Consider the following 7392-nt stretch of genomic DNA (forward strand, 5'->3'; position numbering starts at 1 on the left):
AGCTGATAAATCGCAAATAAGCTGATATAGAATACATGCTGTAATCTAACTTAATCTAATCTGATCACGAATAAGTTGCTAATATGGAATCTATTCCATATTCTCAACCCTCGATGTATTCTACATTACCTGCATGTCGTCATATGACAAATAAAGTCTTTCCGTAGCAATAAACAAGTTTAAAATAGCAATTAAACTGCATAATATTGTTCATGCAATATTATTAACAGCGTCTGTGCAATATAAGCATTAAAAAAACTTACTTTCAGCTTGTTAGAACACTTTTTAGAAAAAGCTACCGAATCTTCTGACGTAACGTAAATGAATAAATATTAATTGTAGCAAAACGGTTGGTCGGACCGAGTTCATTGCTTATTGCTATGTTATGACATGTTTAGTAACAGTTGCAATAACTTTCAGCGATTGTCGCCAGATTGCAATGTTTTATTTAAAACATAAGCCACTATTCCATATTAGTAGCCTATGCCATAATCCCTGATTTTATCGTATCTATTATCTGTTATTTTAACTGTTACTAAATTTAATTTTATATATTTCACTGTGTAATTGTACATCACACATTTTTTATTATTACGACTAATTAATTCATTTTACATTTCTTAGAATCTTAGATTACTTTTTATTTTTATTTTCATTTTTATTCTTTGCTTTGTATATTATATTTTTATACTTTGCGTTTTATTTTATATATTTAATATTATATGTTTAAATTATTTATGTTACTTTTAACAGATACAAATTAATTTAATCTACTGGAATAATAACCAGAAGCATACATTGTCACCGATTACAAAGTTCATATAATTTTCAACTCATACTAAGCGAGGTTTATTATATTAAATGACTGTGAGTTTTATTATATTATTGCTTGCGATTGAGAGTGAATTGTAATTTTTATATTTTAACTTCTCGTAATATTTTCACTGCTCTATTTTTGTATTTTAACATTGATAATGATCCAACAAGGAATGTTTATTTGCGTTCTATTGTTTATTGCCGGCAAATTAAAGTTTTATATTCTAACTAAATGACATATTTTATTCTGTGACTGTTCAAAAATTTCAATTTATAACGACTAAATCTTAGGCTCATAGCCCTTTCTCTTTCAATTTTTTTGTTTCTTTAAATATTGCAGCAATATTTTATTTTTGCGGATGTAGGAATATTGCTACAATATTGCAACAATGTTTTATGAAATATTGCAATCTTTCAAAATAATATTGCTACAATATTTCGTGCTGTAGGAGTTACAAGAATCAGCAACGTTTCAAAAATATTATTAAATGTTAGGATAATCCTAAAATATAAAAAATATTTTTAAATATCAATTTTTTAAAATAATTTTATTAATTTTTTATTGAAACCAAAATTAAATTGAAATAATAAAAGATAGGGCTACAAGCCAAAGCTAGTTCTTTAACGCTAAATTACATTAAAAGACAAATAAAAATTTTTTATTATCCTTATGTGGATGACATTATATTAGCTGCTCATAAAGATCAAATTAGTGTGATTCTTGACATATTTAACTCTTACCATGACAGAATTAAATTTACCATAGAACATTATGGTAATGAAGGCGTTAACTTCTTGGACGTGAAATTATTAATAGAAGATGGGAAAATTATTTTTGATATTTTTAAAAAATCAACAAATTCTGACAGGTATTTAAATTTTAATTACAACCATCCGACTTACCATAAAAAAGATGTTATCATTGTTCAATTTGACAGGATATTATTCTTGTCACATCCAAAATTCCATGAAAGAAATATTCACCAGTTAATTGGAACATTAATCAACAGTTGTTATCCATTAGATATAATTTTCGCCACCTTTCACAACAGAATAAAAACCTTATCCTATCGACTTAATACGAATAAAGTGAATGATGCCAAAAATCATAATTCCACATTCACTATTTCTAACAACGTATTTATCATACCATATTTTATTATAATAACATTCAAGAAAAATTCAAGAACATATCTGATAGATTCGGGTTAAGAATTGGTTATAAACCGGTGAATAAACTCAATAAATTCATAAAAACAGGAAAAGATCGCCTTAATAAAGAGGATCACTGCAATGTTGTGTATAAAATCAATTGTTTAGATTGTGAATCGTCATTGGGCAAACAAAAAGAAAACTAAAAACTCGGGTTAAAGAACATAGAGCTGATATTAAAAAACCTCCCAAAGCGATGTCAGTTGTCTCATACCATTACTTTGACTATGAACACAAATTGGATTGGGATAATATCATAATCTTGCATTCTAAACAATCAATATATAAAAGAAGAATCTCGGAAATGATACACATAAAGAACTAAAAATTAGGTTTTTATAATAAGCAAAGCGACACAGAGAGGTTGTCAGATGTGTAACTTCTATTGAACAAGAAATCCTTCTTTATTCCCACTCCTTAATTTTTTTATTTTCTATTTTAGTATATAAACCGAAGCACAGACAGATAACTTATAGACACAGCTTAGCTAAATAATCTCTGTCATACGTTGACGACAATAAAGTATTAACGGTCTTGCAATGAACACAAGTATGCTTCTAATAAATAGATTTTAATGAATTATAGCAGTAATACTAATGTCATCTTGTTATTAGAATCTGGGAATTATGTGTCCACTCAATCGAGATGTAAGGCTGATTTGCGTTGACATAATTTCATAATTGTAAATTACAAGTAATCGAGCCTTGCATTGAGCTTAGGGTCTCATGAAAAAATTTTCAATAATCTTGTTAACTATTAGACACTTGTAATTTGCGTGAATTTAATTATTAATGATTTACTAATTATATGTAATACGGCATACTGAAGATGGCCAGATAGTGGCCGAAACGTATATGTTTTATAAGTTTGAAGATTTTGAATTTTAATATATGACGTACCGCTTATAACAACTTGCGTTGTGGTTTTTATGCTCCTTCTTTCATATTGTTTATAAATATAAACCACGTTTATTAATTTAACAAATATAAAATTTTATTTTGAAGAGAACAAACGTTTCAAGTTTAATTGGGTCACTTTCAATGTTAAATATGCATTAAATTTAAATTTGGGTAATTATTCAGTTTAATCCCCGCACTTCAAAAATCAATGAAATTAGGCTTATTCGATACGTTTTTGCATGAAACGAAAGAATCTGGCAAAAAAAATGTCGCTCTGCCTTGTGATCCGAGATATTAAGCGTTAATGTTGATGACTATCGAGGTTAGGAAATTCGTCACACTGACTTATCTAATATAGCGTTATGTATACGTACTTTGGTCAATATTTATTCAGAATTGCTACTTCACTTCCGATTTTTATGAAATAAGGCTCATTCGACGTGTTTTCACTGAAAACAAAAGCCTGTTCTACTCTTGATATGTGCGAAAAGTAAATTCGGGACGGAGCGGGCGAGTGTTCTAAATAATCATTCACTGCTTCAAAAACACAAATTCACTGCTCCAAAAACACAAATTCATTGCATTAGAAGTGAATTTGTATTTTTAAAGCAATAAATGGTAATTATTTAGAATACTCCCTCCCTCCCCCCTCTGAATTTACAACTTATCAAGAGTACGCACATATCAAGAGCAGGCTTTCGTTTTCAGTCAAAACGCGTCGAATGAACCTTATTTCATTAAAATCGGCAGTGAGGTAGTGATTCTGAATAAATATTAAAAGTACGTATACATAGCGCTATATTAAGTCAGTGTAACAGATTTCCCAACCTCAATAGTCATCAACTTTAACGCTTAATATCTCGGATCACAGGGCAGAGCGATACTTCTTTTTTGCTAGATTCTTTCGTTTCATGCAGGGGTGGGTAGTATTTGAAAGACATGTATTTAAAATATGTATTTAAATATATTTTTGTATTTTGTATTTCGTATTTTAATACTTTTTTAAAGAGTATTTTGTATTTTGCATTTAAATACTTTTTTTTAGTATTTTGTATTTTAAATTTGCGAATACTAATGGCTGTTCTACAATGTGCTTTTTGTTTCCTGTTGTTTGCTGTTTGTCTCTGTTTGTTTCTTGCCTTTTTGATCGAGAAAGTAAGAGACAAACAGCAAGAAACAGGAAACAAAAAGCACATTATAGAACAGCTATAAATGATGTAAAAACTTTTTTGATTAAAGTCAAAATCGCACCATTGTTGACTTAATCTAAAGTGCGTTCCATTTCACACATGATATGCATAATGCATCATTTATTTTTGTTTATATTTGGTGAACAACAACCTCTAGCGTTGTGTCTCAGGAGTGGGCAGTATTTGAAATACAATATGTATCTAAAATACATATTTAAATACATTTTTATTTTATTGAGAGTATTTTGTATTTGAATACTTTTTTGAGAGTATTTTGTATTTAAATACATTTTTTTTAGTATTTTGTATTTAAATACAATTTTTTGAGTATTTTGCACACCCCTAGTTTCATGCAAAAACGCGTCGAATAAGCATAATTTCATTGATTTTTGAAGTGCGGGGGTTATACTGAATAATTACCTAAATTTGTCAGTATCGATAATTAAGAACGGAACGCAGCAATTTTAACAAAATTTAAAAAATAATACTCGCTGTTAAACAAACAATTGTATAGATTATTGTAGATTTATAGAAGCTCTTACAATCTTCTGTAACTTCTATTGTAGATAAAGAAATGTATCCGCCAAAAGTTAAAGATTGGTTAAAGGTTCTCTCACTGTAAATCAAAACAGTGTGGATATTGTTAATTATTTTAAAATGTTCACATATTGTGATTACTTAATATGATGAAATAGTATTACAGTTTGATACAAATGCTTATTAAAGCATGGCTCAATAACTAATAGTAATTCGAATTAATTTACAAATAAAGATTGTACTACATTTAATTACAAAATTAAAATAATTAAGAACCTGAACAAGCAGTGAATTCGGCGTGATGTAAACTGACGCAGTAATTATAATTAATCTCAACTACGAGGTTTGAAAAGTTTTGAGCCTCAATATGAAATTACTCGTCAAAACCCATTCTAGTACTACAATCGTACATATTTTGAAAGATACCTGTGAAAATTGTAGTTATTTTGAACGCTCAGTTGTTGTTTAACAATCATTTGTGTCAGTCCATGTCAGTGTTTTTGTAAAAATGGAAAAAGTCGAATATCAGCGGTTGTCATGACAGAAATTTATGAATTGCGGTTCGAATTGATTGACCATTCACCATATTCACCAGATCTAGCCTCTAACGATTTTCTCCTATTTCCTAGGGTCAAAGTTTGGATGGGAGAACAGAGATCAAACTTCATCAAACAAAAACACTGACATCGACTGGCACAAGTAATTGTCAAACAATTGAGTATTTAAAATGGTTACAATTTTCACAGGTATCTTTCAAAACATGTACGATTGTAATACCAGAATGGGTTTTGACGGTAATGCCATTTTCATATTGAGGCTCAAAACTTTTCAAACGACCCTCGTAATTGTAAGACATTCTTGTAAGTAAGAAATCAGAGTCAGTTGTAGATGTTAACATAATGTGTTGTGAAATAAGAATAAATTAAAGAACCCAATAAAAAGAGGAGAATCTAGTAGTAGTGGGGAGTAAAAATGGAAGAGATGTATGAAGGAAACTATAAAGAAGAAATACAGGAAGGAAACTATCAAGGAGACCAGAATGTGTTGGGTTAAGGATTTCAAATAAAAACGAGTGAACGAATCTTCCTTTATCTTTATTATAAACTTTATGTTTATTCGTTACGAAAGGAAAACCAAATTATTCGATATTGATCTCCATTTGTTTATAACTCAATATTTAACAAAATATACGCTGGTATTTGTTAACTAAGCTAAGGGATGATAATGAAAAAACGATTTATCTATATTTGTTTATAATTAATATTTAATAAAAGGAAATCGAATTAAAATGAAATTATACACTGGTATTTGTTAACTAAGCTAGAAAATGATAATGACAAAGCAATTTATTCGATAACGATCTCCATTTGTTTATAACTTAATATTTAACAAAAGGAGATCGAACGGAAATGAAATTACTCGTCGGTAATTGTTAACTAAGCTAGGAAATGATAATAAAAAAGTGATTTATTTGTCATCGATCTTCATTTGTTTATAACTTAATATTTAACAAAAGGAGATCGATTGGAAACGAAATTACACGCTAATAATTGTTAATTAAATTAGGGAATGATAATGAAAAAGTGATTTATTCAAGTCATTGATCAAGTCATTGATCTCTATTTGTTCATAATTAATTAATATTTAATAAAAGAAGATCGAGTAGAAAATTATACCCTGTTTATTAACTAAGGGCCATGGCACACAAAAACTTAAGGCAGCAGGATATAAGCAGTAGGGCTTCAAGATTGATTCGGATTTAAAGCTATTTGGATATCCGTTTATCCGAATTACGAATGAATGTGATACCTACTTCAAATTCGGATTATTTGGAGATTCGAATTTTCTAAGATATCCAAATCTGAGATCCGAATAGTAAGTCGAACTCAGATCCGGTTCTCAGATTCGGTTCCAGATAAGATTTGTACTTAAGACAGTCTTAAATGTAAAAATCAACTATGAATATCGACCTGCTTTGCGTCGTGAAGTTAGTACTGAATCTTTCCTTGTTTAACACACTTTGGATGCGTTCGGGGAGACATTATTCGTGCTATGAACGCAAACGCTACTAACGCTGTTCGTGGAGTCAATAACGCGATAGCGTTAGCAAGCTCCATGAACGATCCTAGCGTAGCGTTGGTAACATTTAACCAGAGAAAATTAATATTTGTCGAGGTTAAGTTAATGTAGGGGATTCTGTTTTCAATCACCGATCAAACTTTTCTCTGTAATTAAAATTTTTAGGGTTTTGTAAAGTATTTGTAACGTAAATATTTAATTTTCTTGTAGTGAATAACAGAACGCAATCTCAATTGCAATCTCTATGGTGGCTTGCCGCTAGGCTGGAATGAACAATGTAAACTAGATCAAAAAATTAATAGTTACACTGAGTAAATTAATCAGAAGGAAAAATCCATAAGCATCCGTTGTCGATTTGAGAAGAAGCGTATCTATGTCTAATAAGGACCTTAAGCATCTGCAGCAGAATACCCTGCCGCGCTATACCGCAATAGTAACTTTTTTCCGTACACGGAAAAAATCGCAAGTAACAAGATACTTCTGACTTTCACATTTGTAATGAAATCAAATACATATATTTACACAAGTTGAACTGTACAGAAACTTTGAAAAATTAAAGATGATAGGGGAAAGTGGGCGAATTGTGCGCACCTAAGGGATATTTGTTTTTCTGGGATGGTTTTCTAAGTTCAAAGCGATATAAATAGGGAAATAGAAAC

Source organism: Trachymyrmex cornetzi, unplaced genomic scaffold, assembly GCF_001594075.2.
Source record: "Trachymyrmex cornetzi isolate Tcor2-1 unplaced genomic scaffold, Tcor1.1 scaffold85, whole genome shotgun sequence".
Classification (NCBI taxonomy): domain Eukaryota; kingdom Metazoa; phylum Arthropoda; class Insecta; order Hymenoptera; family Formicidae; genus Trachymyrmex; species Trachymyrmex cornetzi.